This window comes from Carcharodon carcharias, chromosome 20 (genome assembly GCF_017639515.1).
Source record: "Carcharodon carcharias isolate sCarCar2 chromosome 20, sCarCar2.pri, whole genome shotgun sequence".
NCBI lineage: Eukaryota > Metazoa > Chordata > Chondrichthyes > Lamniformes > Lamnidae > Carcharodon > Carcharodon carcharias.
In genome coordinates, this window is record NC_054486.1 from 106,425,617 (window position 1) to 106,441,547 (window position 15,931).

The window sequence follows — 15,931 nt, forward strand, 5'->3', positions numbered from 1 at the left end:
AAATCTAAGCTGTTTGAAAATGTATTGATATATTGAAGTAACTTGGAGTGCCACATACTGCATTCAAAGAAATTAAACAGTATTGCACTTTATGTAACATCAAATTGGAACTGTTATTTAATTTATCTCAATACATTTTATGAAAAAAGTTTATTTTTTGAAAACAAAAACAAAAAACAAAGTTTCTAATCTCTTACACCCATTTTTAAAGGTAGACCCGAGTTGTCTCACTGACAGAGCCATATTGCCCTATGAACTTTCTGCTGAAAAGACAATGTCCAATCATATGATGAGCTCTTTGTTGAGACCATAGGGTTTGAACCCACCCCAAATTTGTCTGTGTATCTCTAACTATCTTTCAGTAATTTCCCCATCACATAAAGTACAGTATTTGTTCATTTTCCCTCACACCATTTTCTATTCTGTCATTTAATGCTTATTTCCAAACAACGTACCCAGGAATGTTTGACATGAAATGAGAATTGTAAATCTAAGCTGTTTGAAAATGTATTGATATATTGAAGTAACTTGGAGTGCCACATACTGCATTCAAAGAAATTAAACAGTATTGCACTTTATGTAACATCAAATTGGAACTGTTATTTAATTTATCTCAATACATTTTATGAAAAAAGTTTATTTTTTGAAAACAAAAACAAAAAACAAAGTTTCTAATCTCTTACACCCATTTTTAAAGATAGACCCGAGTTGTCTCACTGACAGAGCCATATTGCCCTATGAACTTTCTGCTGAAAACACAATGTCCAATCATATGATGAGCTCTTTGTTGAAACCATATGGTTTGAACACACCCCAAATTTGTCTGTGTATCTCTAACTATCTTTCAGTAACTTTCCCATCACATGAAGCCCCTTGCAATCCAGATAAATCTGTTCATAGATGTGGTCAACAGCACACTCAGACCATCTCCAAGGTCTATCCCTGATTGATCCACATTCCAATGTCTCTCTTCACCGTCACTATCTCTTCTTCCCGATAGCATTATTTAGTTTCACGGTTCAGCAGGTTTATTTCTAAGCAGGCTGAGAACAAGCATTTGTCCCCTTACTACTCTTCAGTTTTTAATGCATGCTGGTTAAAATGGTCAAGCTTCTGTAGTCAGTTTGTTTAAAGGTTCCTTTAATGTCCGACACCAGGCATTTCACAAGAGTGATTATCAAACAACATTTGACACCGAGCTGCGTAAGGAGAGATTAGGACAGGTGAGCAAAACATTAGATCAAGTGGTAAGTTTTAAGGTATCTCTTTCATGAGGAAGACAGGTAGCGAAGGAATGTCAAAGTTCAGGCTCCAGGAAGCTGAAGGCAGAGCAGTGAATGCTGGATTAACAGAAATCATGGATGCTCATAGAGGCCAGAATTGGAGGAGCTCAGATATCGGGGAGGGTTGTAGAGCTGGAGGAAAAATAGAGCGAAAATGATGAGGCCAGGAAGGTGATAAAACATCTATACTCATCTTTGTATTTGATGACATTGTGAGAAGGGATAAAGCTGCTTCATTATCACAGTATTGTGTGATTATTGTGTGATTATATGTTATTATTTGTTATTATTTGTATGGATCATATTGCTGTTTGTAAAGCTTGCTGTGCTCATATTGGCAGCCATGTTTCCTAGAGTACGGCAGTAACTACACTTCAAAAGTACTTGATCAGCTGTAAAGAACTTTGGCACATCCTGAGGTTGTGATAGGTGCTTTAGAAGTGTAATCTCTTTCTTTGGTTCCTTGTTTAAAAGCTTGGTGCAAGTAAGTTTGTTCAGTTATCCAAAGAGTAATGAGGTCAGATTCTGCACTGTCCATAATTTCTGATCATCTCAGTTCGATGCTGAGGTTTGTGAACACACAGGAGACAGAACAGAGTCTTTTGCAACTCCTGACACTGAATGAAATATGTGGCAGGAAAACTAAAAGATGGATTGGAAAGTCACAAAACTGTTGAAGCCGTTTAGAACCTCAACCCTGAGTGGATAAATTCTGCTGGTAAATGCTGTCATGTTCCCAACACTTTTCAGGGTGCGGAGTTTGTCTCAATGCACACAATGTACTCACTGGCTAGACTGTAGCTAAACCTCGCTGGAGGATTGTGTGGTTGGACTTTATCAGAGAGGGGTCAGTCGCTCCAGCTGTCAGAATAGGGAACTTCATACTCAGTGTTGTCCCATTGTTTGATTCCCCATCACCTTGTCTATCTCAGTATGTGTAGCAGTGACATTAATATTGAGGGGAGTCCAACCAGGTTTTAAATGTTTCAATAATTTCATGCCAAACACCTCAGGATTGACAATGGAATGATCTTGGGATCAGGTAGCAAGGGAGGAGTGAAAATGTTTCGAGAGAACACAAAACGGACAATAGCAAATTAGCAGCCTCACTGATATTTCTATCCCAAAATCTGGACCATTAATATCTCCTTCTGTGACTTGATGTCAAATTTTGTTTGATAAAGCTGCAGTCAAGTGGCTTGGGAAGGGAGAATGGTAAAGAAAAACGAGCTTGAGGACAGGCTCGGAATTATTTCAAACTGGGCATTTCATATTCGGTTTATTTTCTCGTTCTGCAAGGAATGAGATTTGTAACAGGATCCAGGAACCTGGTTAACCAGCCATGTGAATTCTGAGATATAAAGCAGTACAAGATGGGATCAGCCACACAGTTTAAACTCATCAGCAGAACTCCAAAATGGTAAAGCTCAAAAACATTGTCAGCAAATTTACATTCATACTCGAATATTGTTCGAATCATCAGGAGAATGTGATAAGGAGCAAAGCAAACCAGGAAAATGATGATGGATGCAGAAACCAATTTTTTTATTCTTAATTTCCTCTCTCCTTGAAGCCCTCGGACCTTATGGACAACAGTCAGCATTTATAGTAAGCGTAAATGAATAAAATCAAAGGGAGGAAGAACCCAATAGAGAGCTTGTGAATATTTAAATATCTGTCCTCCGACTGCATAGGATAATGTTCGAAACACAAGGTGTCGTTCTCATTGTCTTTACTGAGAACCTGGGAGTGTATGTAAAAGCCACAAGCAGGACTCTCCTTGATCCAGATGAGAACACTGATGTACACTGCAGCCTTCCTGGTGTGGAAGAATTTAAATCTCAGAGGGTAGGCCACAGCGAGGAAGCGATTAATGGAGATGAAGCAGAGGAAGCCAATGCTGATGTAGATATTCTGGTAGAGGAGCAGACCACTGAGTATGCAGAGTGCCCGGGAGTGGACCCAGTCATCATGCTGCAGCATATACTGAACACAGAAGGGCAAGGAAGTGAGGTACAACAGGTCTGAGATGGTCAGATTACAGAGATAGACTCCCAGCTCATTCCTCTGTCTGATCTGCAGGTAGCTGTGATACAGTGACAGGAGATTAGTTGGGAGTCCGATGATGAAGACAGCAATGTACACCGTGGGAAACAGGATTTGGTGGATAGTGTGGTCGATAGAACAGTTGGTCATCGTTCAACACCATACTGTAACTTCCTTTTCTATTAAATATTCTTTTATCAGTTCCTGAGGACTTTGTCTGTGTGTGGTTATGATGCTTGTTTATTAATTCTTCTTTATTGAAAAATTTTCCCCTGCAGGAAGGAATTTATCCAACAATAGAATCATTGAACTGAACAGCACAGGAAGAAGAGAAGGTAGATTTGTATCTCTAAAGCATCTCTCATGCCCCAGAATGTCTCAAAGCTCCTCACTATCAACGAAATACTTTTGATGTACAACATTGTTAGTACAGGAACCAATTTGCACATAGCAAGCTCCCAAAAACAGCATGTCAGTAATGACCAGATAATACATTTTGATTATGCTGGTTGAGGGAGAAATGTTGATCCAGGCCATTGAGGAGAATAGTGCAACTTGATAATTTCAGACCTCTTGTAGCTCATCTGTTCACCCTTGTGGATTCAAGTGAGATTCAGTTGCATATATCACTGAATCTTACAGCATAGAATGAGGCTATTATGCCTGTGGCCTTTGAAAGAGCTATCCATTTAGACCCATTCCCCTCTGCTTTTCTCCCATTGTCCTGCAAATTTCTCCTTTTGAGTGTTTATCCATTTCCCTTTAGGAAGTTACTTTTGATTCTGCTTCTATCACACTTCAAGGGAGCACATTTCAGTTCAGAACAATTCACTGCATAAAAATTCCCCACTGGTTTTTGGCAATTTGCCTTAAATCTGTATCCTCACTTTAACCTCCCTTCTGTCACTGGAAATTATTCCTCGATATTTACTCTGCTAAAATCGCTCATATTTCACACACCTCTATGAAAACTCCCCTTATCCTTCTGTGCTCTAAAGAGAACCACACCAGCTTCTCTCTCAATATTTGTAAAAACAAAACATACTAACCAGTGAAAGAAATCAGTTGCTTGTAGTCTATAAGGAGCAGCACCAATTACTTTAGTCTGATTGATTGATTGAATTGTACATCTCGATGTTCGCCGTCTCTTTTCGCTTGTTAGAGTTGGGTAACACTGATGTTTTCTCCCTTAGGTTTACACTGGGTGTGATAGAACTGAGACTGGGCTGGAGGGAGTTCAGTTACAACTCGAGGCAGGAAAAGGCTGGACTTGTGAATGCAAATAAGGCAACATGAGCTGCAAAGTCCTTGAGGTCAAAGGCAGAGAAACCATGGAGACAATCAATGGCAACATCTTGATGTCTCAAGCAATGCTCACATCCTGTGTTCAATGTGGAGCCCTTTGCAGTCACTATACTGAAAACTCTACAATGCACTGAGCTCCATGGAGCACATAGAGGCATTGGAGAAGGTGCAAAACTACATTTACCAGGAAGATACCAGGAATGAGAGGTTATTCCAATCAGAAAGGACTAAGCATTTTGAGGTATTTCCTCAAGAAAAGACAAGGCTGAGGGAAGACAACCACATCCAAGACCACATGTACTTCCTGTTTTTGTTCTGCAATATTCACAATATGAAGATCAATTTGTTTAAAGAAGAAGCATATTGCATTTGAAACGTTCACTCAGTTTTTCTCTCCACAGAAGCTGCGAGACCTGCTGAGAATTTCCAGGACTTTGGGGTTTTATGTCAGATGGGCTGCATCTGCAGCATGGTACTTTTATTTTGTGTGTAATGACTTATTTTAACATCATCGATTTATAATCAGGGACTTCTGGAGTTGCTGTGCCACATTTCTTTCAGCTGTTGGTCAACATTTTATTACATTACGAATCTGTTCTGCTATTCACTGAGATCATGAGATCATGGCTGATCCATATCCCAACTTGATCCACCCGACTTGGCTCCATATCCTTTCATAACACTGGCTAATAGATCTATCGATCTGAGGATTATTATTGTGAATTGAGTTAGAATTTATTGCTTTGTGTGGGACAGAGTTCCAAACTACTACCAGCCTTGGCGAAGGCGTATTTGCTTCATTTCTCCTGATTGGTCTGGCTCTGGCCTTGTGGGTATCTCCTTCTTTACCCACCCACAGACAATCTCTGTATGTCACCTATCGATTTCCTTCAAAATCCTTAAAGTCTCCGTAAAATTTCTCTTTACCCTTTTCTAATCCAGGGAATGCAAGTCTAGTTTATGTAAACCCTCCTCAATTTACATGCCTAAAAACAGGGTTGTTATCAATGTAAATGGAATCTGCCAGAGGTTGCAACGTAGCAGATATGTTTTCTATTGGTGAAATCCAAACTCGGAAGCTCTTGAGATGTGAGGCCTGTGGATGCCGACAACTGATAAATTTTCACCAGGCCCTGTGCCTGGTTCCCCACCAACCCCCACCCATGAGCTTCTCCAGTGTCTATGCACTGGCATCAGTTAGGTGCCAGTCTCTGCTCAGTCATTGAGTTCACAGCAGTCTCCACAGAACCATGTTGTGCCCTCCTTAGTGACCCCCAAGTGATGATCGTTGGCCCTATGCTGACTGTATTGCTCCCTGTTCCCGTCCCCACTGTACCCACTCCCCAGCTGTACATTTCCTCTGATTAGCTGGCACAGAGTGAGTGTTGGTGCACTGGGGTTGAGAGGTCGTCCTTACCATGCTGTGTAGCCTGGATATGTAAGAACAGTGACTGAAAACCTTGCAACAATTTCCTTTTCTTACTATTTCTTTGTAAAAGTTGGCAGAGCTGAGAGAGTGATCTAGTTAAGCACGGAACTCATTTTGCTCTAAGAGTTTAGTTAATCTCTCCTTCCTTTTCCACTCCAGAGGCAGTGACTACATACATGAAAATGTCTAAGTGAAACTGAGAAGGCTCTTAACATGTAGATGTGGTGGGTTCATTGGAGCTTGTTAACTGATCTACTATTGTATATGGACCTGCTGAGTGAGCCAATGTCTCCTTGCATTTAACACTGGCAGCAGCACCAACGCCCTCTGGCCCATGTGTTGACCCCATTTCTGGGCATTATGACCGAGACAATTATTTTCTGCCCATATTAATTTTTCCTGTGTAACTTCAGTTAACCTGGTTAGATTATTTTCAGTGCTTTTTATACCTTTGTCTTTGCGAAAGGTTTTCTTATCTGAGCCTCTCTGATTAATATCACTAGATCTCAAATTCTACCTAGAGAATGAATCAAATGGTGAGACTCTGTAGATTCATGGGGCTGAGTTTTTTGTTTGTCCCTGCGTGCGTCCCGATGTCACCGCCCGTCATTCCGATCTTGCATTCGGCGGGAGTCCACTGCGCGCCTGTTGAACTGTCAAAGGCCTGTTAAGGCCAGTGTTAAACTAATTAAACAATTTGACAGGGTTGCCTGTCCAACCTTAAGGTTGACGGGCAGATGAAGAGCTCAGGCAGCCTTCGTATCCATGGGCGGGATGAGGTTTCATCAAGGATTTATTAAATTAATAAATATTTATGAAACATTTGATAAACACGTCCCAGCTCACGGGACACTGTCACATCGGGGGACATGTGTAAATGATTTTTAACTTTTTGTATTTTGAGGTTTGAACTTGAACATAATCTCTCTGGGGCACGAAGCTGCCTCAGGGAGATTTCTGTGCTCTTTTGCGCATGCCTGAAAAAGCACAGGCCCTGACTATCCCTCTACCCCACCCCCCCCCCCCCCCCCCCCCCCCCCCCCCACCCCGGCATGCACTGGTAACTCTGAGTGCTACCAGGCGTGCATCACCCTGGGAAGGACTTAATTGGCCCGCCCACGTAAAATGGCAGCGCACAGCCAATCACAGGTGGGCAATTGGCTCCACGCCTGCCCACGCCCGCTCCTGACCAGCCCACCCTCCCGACAGGAGAAGATCCTCCCCATGGAGTCCTGCTTGTTGTAGGGTGTTGGTTACAGTTTGGTAGGTCTAAAGAAGCCTTTGTAGTCAGATGTAGGTTAGAAAATACCCTGGTCAGAAAATAGTAAATATTGTGGCGTTCTGTTCAAATGCTTGGGATTTTGATCATTATTTGAGTTCAATGTGCCAACAACAATATCAATAACATGCACTTATATAGAACTTCCCATGAGCAAAGCGTCCAAAGTTTAACTTTTTTCTTCTAAAACACTCTCTCAGTTTTACAGATTGTTTTGACCTGCAAATTACAATAGAACAAACTGATGACTCAGTCAAAACATTGTTCTATTTAATAGACTTTGCTTATTTGTATGCACAATTACAGATTCAAAACAGATGAGGCAAATGGAAATTAATGAAATTTCAAATCTGCTTTGTTATTCTACTCCCAGCAAGTTAATACTTCTAAAATATATAGCACCAGGATGCTCAAATATGTCATCAGTATTAGCTATACATAGTGTTTGAACCCACCCCAAATTTGTCAGTCTTTCACTAACTATCTTTCAGTGATTTCCCCATCACATAAAGTACAGTATTTGTTCATTTTCCCTCACACCATTTTCTATTCTGTCATTTAATGCTTATCTCCAAACAACGTACCCAGGAATGTTTGATATGAAATGAGAATTGTAAATCTAATCTGTTTGAAAATGTATTGATATATTGAAGTAACTTGGAGTGCCACATACTGCATTCAAAGAAATTAAACAGTATTGCACTTTATGTAACATCAAATTGGAACTGTTATTTAATTTATCTCAATACATTTTATGAAAAAAGTTTATTTTTTGAAAACAAAAACAAAAAACAAAGTTTCTAATCTCTTACACCCATTTTTAAAGGTAGACCCGAGTTGTCTCACTGACAGAGCCATATTGCCCTATGAACCTTCTGCTGAAAAGACAATGTCCAATCATATGATGAGCTCTTTGTTGAAACCATATGGTTTGAACACACCCCAAATTTGTCTGTGTATCTCTAACTATCTTTCAGTAACTTTCCCATCACATGAAGCCCCTTGCAATCCAAATAAATCTGTTCATAGATCATCTCCAAGGTCTATCCCTGATTGATCCACATTCCAATGTCTCCCTTCACCGTCACTATCTCTTCTTCCCGATAGCATTATTTAGTTTCACAGTTCAGCAGGTTTATTTTTAAGCAGGCTGAGAACAAGCATTTGTCCCCTTACTACTCTTCAGTTTTTAATGCATGCTGGTTAAAATGGTCAAGCTTCTGTAGTCAGTTTGTTTAAAGGTTCCTTTAATGTCCGACACCAGGCATTTCACAAGAGTGATTATCAAACAACATTTGACACCGAGCTGCGTAAGGAGAGATTAGGACAGGTGAGCAAAAAATTAGATCAAGTGGTAAGTTTTAAGGTATCCCTTTCATGAGGAAGACAGGTAGCGAAGGAATGTCAAAGTTCAGGCTCCAGGAAGCTGAAGGCAGAGCAGTGAATGCTGGATTAACAGAAATCAGGGATGCTCAAGAGGCCAGAATTGGAGGAGCTCAGATATTGGGGAGGGTTGTAGAGCAGGAGGAGAAAGAGAATGAAAGTGATGAGGCCAGGAAGGTGATAAAACATCTATACTCGTCTGTGTATTTGATGACAGTGTGAGAAGGGATAATGCTGCTTCATTATCACAGTATTGTGTGATTATTTGTTATTATTTGTTATGGATCATATTGCTGTTTGTGGATGCTTGCTTTGCCCATATTGGCAGCCATGTTTCCTAGAGTATGGCAGTAACTACACTTCATAAGTACTTCATCAGCTGTAAGGAACTTTGGCACATCCTGAGGTTGTGATAGGTGCTTTAGAGATGTAATCTCTTTCTTTGTTTCCTTGTTTAAACTAAGCTTGGTGCAAGTACTTATAACTTTGTTCAGTTATCTGAAGAGTAACGATGTCAGATTCTGTCCTGATCATTATTTCTGATCATCTCAGTTCGATGCTGAGGTTTGTGAACACACAGGTGACAGAACAGAGACCCTCGCAACTCCTGACATTGAATGAAATATGTGAGCAGGAAAACTAAAAGATGCATTGGAAGTCACAAAACTGTTGAAGCCGTTTAGAACCTCAACCCTGAGTTGATAAATTCTGCTGGTAAATGCTGTCAAGTTCCCAACACTTTTCGGAGTGGGGAGTTTGTCTCAATGCACACAACGTACTCACTGGCTAGACTCTAGCTAAACCTCGCTTGAGGATTGTGTGGTTGGACGTTATCAGAGAGGTATCAGTCCCTCCAGCTGTCAGAATAGGGAACTTCATACTCAGTGTTATCCTAATGTTTGACTCCCCAACACTTTGTCTATCTTAGTATGTGTAGCAGTGACGTTAATATTGAGGGGAGTCCAACCAGGATTTAAATGTTTCAATATTTTCATGACAAAAACTTCAGGAATGACAATGGAATGATCTTGGGATCAGGCAGCAAGGGAGGAGTGAAAATGTTTCGAGGGAACACAAAACGGACAATAGCAAATTAGCAGCCTCACTGCTATTTCTACCCCAAAATCTGGACCAATAATATCTCCTTCTGTGACTTGGTGTTAAATTTTGTTTGATAATGCTGCAGTCAAGCGGCTTGGGAAGGGAGAATGGTAAAGAAAAACGAGTTTGAGGACAGGCTCAGAATTATTGCAAACTGGGCATTTCATATTCGGTTTGTTTTCTCGTTCTGCAAGGAATGAGATTTGTAACAGAATCCAAGAACTTTGTTAACCAGCCGTGTGAACTCTGAGATATAAAGCAGTACAAGATGGGATCAGCCGCACAGTTTAAACTCATCAGCAGAACTCCAAAATGGTAAAGCTCAAAAACGTTGTCAGCAAATTTACATTCATACTCGAATATTGTTCGAATCATCAGGAGAATGTGATAAGGGGCAAAGCAAACCAGGAAAATGATGATGGACCCAGAAACCAATTGTTTTATTCTTAATTTCCTCTCTCCTTGAAGCCCACGGGCCTTATGGACAACTGTTAGCACTTTATAGTAAGTGTAAATGAATAAAAAAAAAGGGAGGAAGAACCCAATAGAGAGCTTGCAAATATTTAAATATCAGTCCTCTGACTGCATAGGATAATGTTCGAAACACAAGGTGTCATTCTCGTTGTCTTTACTGAGAAACTGGGAGTGTATGTAAAAGCTGCAAGCAGGAATCTCTTTTTCTTTTCTTTTGTTAATAATTTTTTTAATATTTAAAATCCCCAAAAGTGGTAGTGGGATCTTTACTTCTGACTTCAGTACACATACCTTCTCGTAATAAATGCAAATTGCAAAATCATTGTGACGGCCTGACCATGTTTCCCTTTGGGATTTGGTTAGCCCAGCAAATACCACCTACCATATCATAACAGGCATTAATGGGCTGGATTGAATTTGTCCTGCTTTTTGCATACAGAATATACCTGGGCAATTTTCCACATTACCGGGTAGATGCCAGTGTTGTAGCTGCACTGGAACTGCTTGGCTAGGGATGTGGCAAGTTCTGGTGCACAAGTCTTCAGTTCTATTGCTGGAATATTGTCAGGTCCCATAGCCTTTGCAGTATCCAGTGCCTTCAGACATTTCTTGATATCAAGTGGAGTGATTTGACTGAAGACTGGCATCTGTGATGCTGGGGAGCTCTGGAGGAAGCCGAGATGGAGAATGTTGCAAATGCTTCTGCCTTATCTTTTGCACTCATGTGATGAGCTCCCCTATCATTGAGGATAGGGATATTTGTGGAGCCTCCTCCTCCAGTGAGCTGTTTAATTATCCACTGCCATTCACGACTGTGGAACTTAGATCTGATCTGTTGGTTCTATAATCTTAGCTCTATCTATCACTTGCTATTTATGCTGTTTGGCATGTAAGTATTATCTGGGTATATCTCTCAATGCTGTGGATCTCACAATGCCGGGTGTATCTCACAATGCTGGGCATATCTCACAATGCTTGGCGTATCTCACCATGCTGAGTATATCTCACAAAGCTGGGTATAGCTCACAATGCTGGATGTATCTTACAATGCTGGGTGTATCTCACAATGCTTGGGTGTATCTCACAATGCTTGGGTGTATCTCACAATGCTGGGGATAGCTCACAATGCTGGGTATATCACACTATGCTGGGTATATCTCACAATGCTGGGTCTATCTCACAATGCTGAGTATATCTCGCAATGCTGGGTGTAACTCACAGCGCTGGGGATAGCTCAAAATGCTGGGTGTATCTCACAATGCTGAGTATATCTAACAATGCTGGGTATATCTCACAGTGCTGGCGATATCTCACAGCACTGGGGATATCTCACAGCGCTGGGGATATCTCACAGAGCTAGGGATATCTCATCGTGCTGGGGATATCTCACAGTGCAGGGGATATCTCACGGCGCTGGGGATATCTCACGGAGCTGGGGATATCTCACAGTGCAGGGGATATCGCACAGCGCTGGGGATATCGCACAGTGCTGGGGATATCGCACAGTGCTGGGGATATCTCACAGTGCTGGGTATATCTCACAGTGCTGAGTATATTTCTGGCTGAAAATACAAAGCCTGTGTAATGACTTTCTGGTTTTATTTCAGATTTCCGACACCTGCAGTTTTGTACTTTTATTTTCTGTGTAATGACTTATGTTAACATCATCGATTTATAATCAGAGACTTTCTGGAGTTGCTGTGCCACATTCCCTTCAGCTGTTGGTCAACATTTTACTACATTACAAATCTGTTCTGCCATTCACTGGGATCATGAGATTTTGGCTGACCTGTATCCCAAAGTCATTCCCCTGCCTTGATTCCATATCACTTCCTAACATTGGCTAATAGATCTAATGATCTAAGGATTAATAACTGAGCAAGGTTCTTGCTTTTTATGGAGCAGAGTTCCACACTTCAAGCAGCTTTTGTGTGCAAGCCTAGTTTCTGTAAATCTTCCTCAATTTACAGGCCTGTGTAAAAACGGGGTTGTTGTCAAAGTGCGCTGGGAGTCCCGGTGTAAATGGAATCTGTCAGATGGTGCAATGTAGCGGATATGGTTTCTACTGGAGGGATCCAGACTCAGAATCCCCTGAGATGTGGAGGCGGATGATCCTCTGCACTAAATGCCGACAGCCCTGATCAATTTTCATCAAGCCATGTGCCTCGTTCCCCACCCCCACCTTCCCTCATGAGCCTATCCAGTGTCCTGGCATTAACCTCTGAACTTTCTGCCTCAACCAAAACGTCCAATCATATGAAGAGCTCTTTGGTAAGACCATATAGTTTGAACCCACCCCAGATTTGTCAGTCTTTCTCTAACTGTCTTTCGGTAATTTCCCATCACATGAAGCTTCTTGTGATCAACCCTCCAGAGAAAGACATTTGCCGATATTGTCAACAGGACACTCAACTCATCTTAGCTAATTTCTACTTTCTCCAAGTTCTGCCCCTGATAGATCCAAGTCCCAATGTCTCTCTTCACCATCACTATCTCTGTTCCTTTCCAACAGCAACATTTACATGAATGTTGCCAGGGTTAGAAAAGTGTAGCTACGAGGAGAGATTGGATAGGCTGGGGTTATTTCCCTTAGAACAAAGAAGGCTGAGAGGTGACTTGATTGAGGTGTAGAAAATTATGAGGGGAATAGATAGAGTGGACAGGATAAAATTGTTTCCCTTGATGGAGAATTCTAGAACCAGGGGACATCGATTCAAGATACGTGGCAGAAGGTGTAGGAGGGACATGAGGAAGAACTTTTTTACGCAGAGGGTAAGTGAGTGTCTGGAATTCGCTGCCCAAGTTGGTGGTAGAGGCAGAAACTCTAAACTCTTTTAAAAAGTACCTGGATCTGCACGTTAAGTGCTGTAAGCTGCAGGGCTATGGGCCGGGTGCAGGAAGGTGTGATTAGAAAGGGCACCTGGGTGTCTTCAGGCTGGCATGGACAAGATGGGCTGAATGGCCCCCTTCTGTGCTGTAACTTTTCTATGGTTCTAATATTGTTTCGTTTTACAGTTCAGCAGGTTAATTTTTAAGCAAGCTGAGAACAAGCATTTATGCCCTTACTACTGTTCACAATTTTCAATTCATGCGGTTAGAATGGTCAAGCTTCTGTAGTTAGTTTGTTCAAAGGCTCCTTTACAGTCTAACGCCCGGCATTTCACAAGAGTGATTATCAAACAAGATTTGCCACCGAGCTGCAAAAGGAGAGATGAGGACAAGTGAGCAAAACATTAGACCAAGTGGTAAGTTTTAAGCTGCCTCATTAATGAGGGAGGAAGGTAGAAAGGGAATTTCAAAGTTCAGGGCCCAGGTAGCTCTTGGCAGGTCAGTGTCTATGGATTGATGGAAATCAGGGAGGCTCAAGAGGCCCGGATTGAAAGTGGCTCAGTTATTGGGGAGGTTTGTAGAACAGGAGGAGAATAGAGAGCTAGCCAGATATGAGGCTAGAAAGGTGATAAACTATCTCCACTAATCAGTGTGTTCGATGATGATGTGGGATTGAGTGGGAGGAGATAATGTTGCTTTGTTGGGTACACATTACATGATTATTTGTTATGGATCATATTGTTGTTTGTGGAAGCTTGCTGTGCTCATATTGGCAGCCAAGTTTCCTAGATTACAGCAGTAACTATACTTCAAAAATACTTCATCAGCTATAAAGATCTTTGGCACATCCGGATGTTATGATAGGTGCTATAGAAATGTAATCTCTTTCTTTGTTTCCTTTCTTAAACTTAGCTTGGTGGAAGTACTTTTAACTTTGTTCACTTATCTGAAGAGTAACGAGATCAGATTCTGTCCTGTTCATTATTTCTGATCATCTCACCTTGATGCTGTGGTTTGTGAACACACTGGAGACAGAACAGAGACATTTGTGACTCCTGAGGCTGATTAAAATATGGGAGCAGAAAAACTCGAAGATGGATTGGAAAGTCACAAAACTGGAATAAGCCATTTAAGCCGGTTAGAAACTCAATCATGAGTTGATAACTTCTGCTGGTAAATGCTGTCAATTGCCAAACACATTTCAGAGTGGGCAGTGTGTCTCAATGCACACAATGTACTCACTGGTTAGACTGAAGCTAAACCTCACTTGATGATTGTGTGGTTGGACTTTATCAGAGAGGTGTCAGTCCCTCCAGCTGTCAGAAGATGGAGCTTCATACTCAATGTTGTCCCATTGTTTGACTCCCCATCACCTTGTCTATCTCAATAGGAGTTGGAGAGACGTTAAAATTGAGGTGAGTCAAGCAGGATTAAAATCTTTCTACAAATTCACGTCGAATATCTTAGGACTGACAACAGAATGGTTCAGAGCATGAGGACATTGTGCTAAGCAGCAGAACAAAGCAGGAAAATGATGATAGACACAGATGCCATTGTTTTCTTTTTAATATCTGATCTCTTTGAAACACATCAACCTTGTGAACAATTGGTAACATTTGATGGTAGAGAAATATAATAAACAGTGAGACATGCCAAGCTTAAATTGTTTCTACATTTCCATGTCAAGTACCTCAGGAATACCAATGGAATGATGAGGTGGCAAGGAAGGGGTAAAAATGTTTTAATATAGCACAAGACGGACAATAACAATTTAACGGCCTCATTGTTATTCCTGGACCGTGATATAGGAAGATTGGAAATTGAAGCAGGAGCAGAACATTCAGCCCATCGAGCCTGCTCTGCCATTCATCTTGATCATGGATGATCATCTACCTCAATGCCATTTTCGTGCACTCACCCTTTGATGTCATTAATAATGGGAAATCTATCAATCTCTGCCTTAAGCGTATTGAATGACTGAGCCTCACAGCCCTCCAGGGTTGACAGTTCCAAAGATTCACCACCCAAAGATTCATTAGCACCTCCTTCTGTGAATTGGTGTCAAATTTTGTTTGATAACACTGCAGTGAAGCCCATTGGGATGTTTTACAATGTTATAGGAACTAATTAAATGCAATCTGGGCACTTAGAAAAACACAAGGTAATTGGGAAGCATTAATTGTGTAAGGGAGATCATGTTTAACCAATTTATTAGAGCTCTATGAATGAGTAACATGTGCTGGGGATAGAGGGAAATCTTTAGACATGCTGTAGTTGGATTTCCAGAAGGCATTTGATAAGGTGCCACACCAAAGATTATTGTGGAAAATAAAGGCTCATGGTGTAGGGGGTATTATATTAGCCTGGATAGAAGGTTGGCTGGTTGGCAGAAAACAGAGAGTATGTATGAATAGGCCTTTGTCTGATTGGCAGGATGTGATGAGTGGAGTCCTGCAGGGTTCTGTGCTGGAGCCTCAACCTCTTATAATTTATATCAATGACTGAGCTGAGGGGAGTGAAGGCATGGTAGCTACATTTACAGCTGACACAAAGAAAGGTAGGAAACATTGTTGTGAAGAAGCAGACTTAAGGAGTTTGCAGATGGATATAGATAAGCTGAGTGAGTTAGCAGAAACCTGGCAGATGGAGTATAATGTGGGAAAATGTGAAGTTGTTCACTTTGGCAGGAAGAATAAAAAAGCAGAGTATTACTTAAATGGGGAACAACAGCAGAATTCCAAGGTACAAAGAGGCCTAGGTGTTCTCGTGCATGAGTCTCAACAAGTTAGTATGCAGGTACAG

At 41.3% G+C, this 15,931-nt stretch overlaps 1 pseudogene; it reads right to left on the bottom strand.

Annotated features, from left to right (window-relative positions):
• Positions 1-1,597: 1,597 nt before the first annotated feature.
• Positions 1,598-3,555, bottom strand: LOC121292627 (annotated as a pseudogene).
• Positions 3,556-15,931: the final 12,376 nt, after the last annotated feature.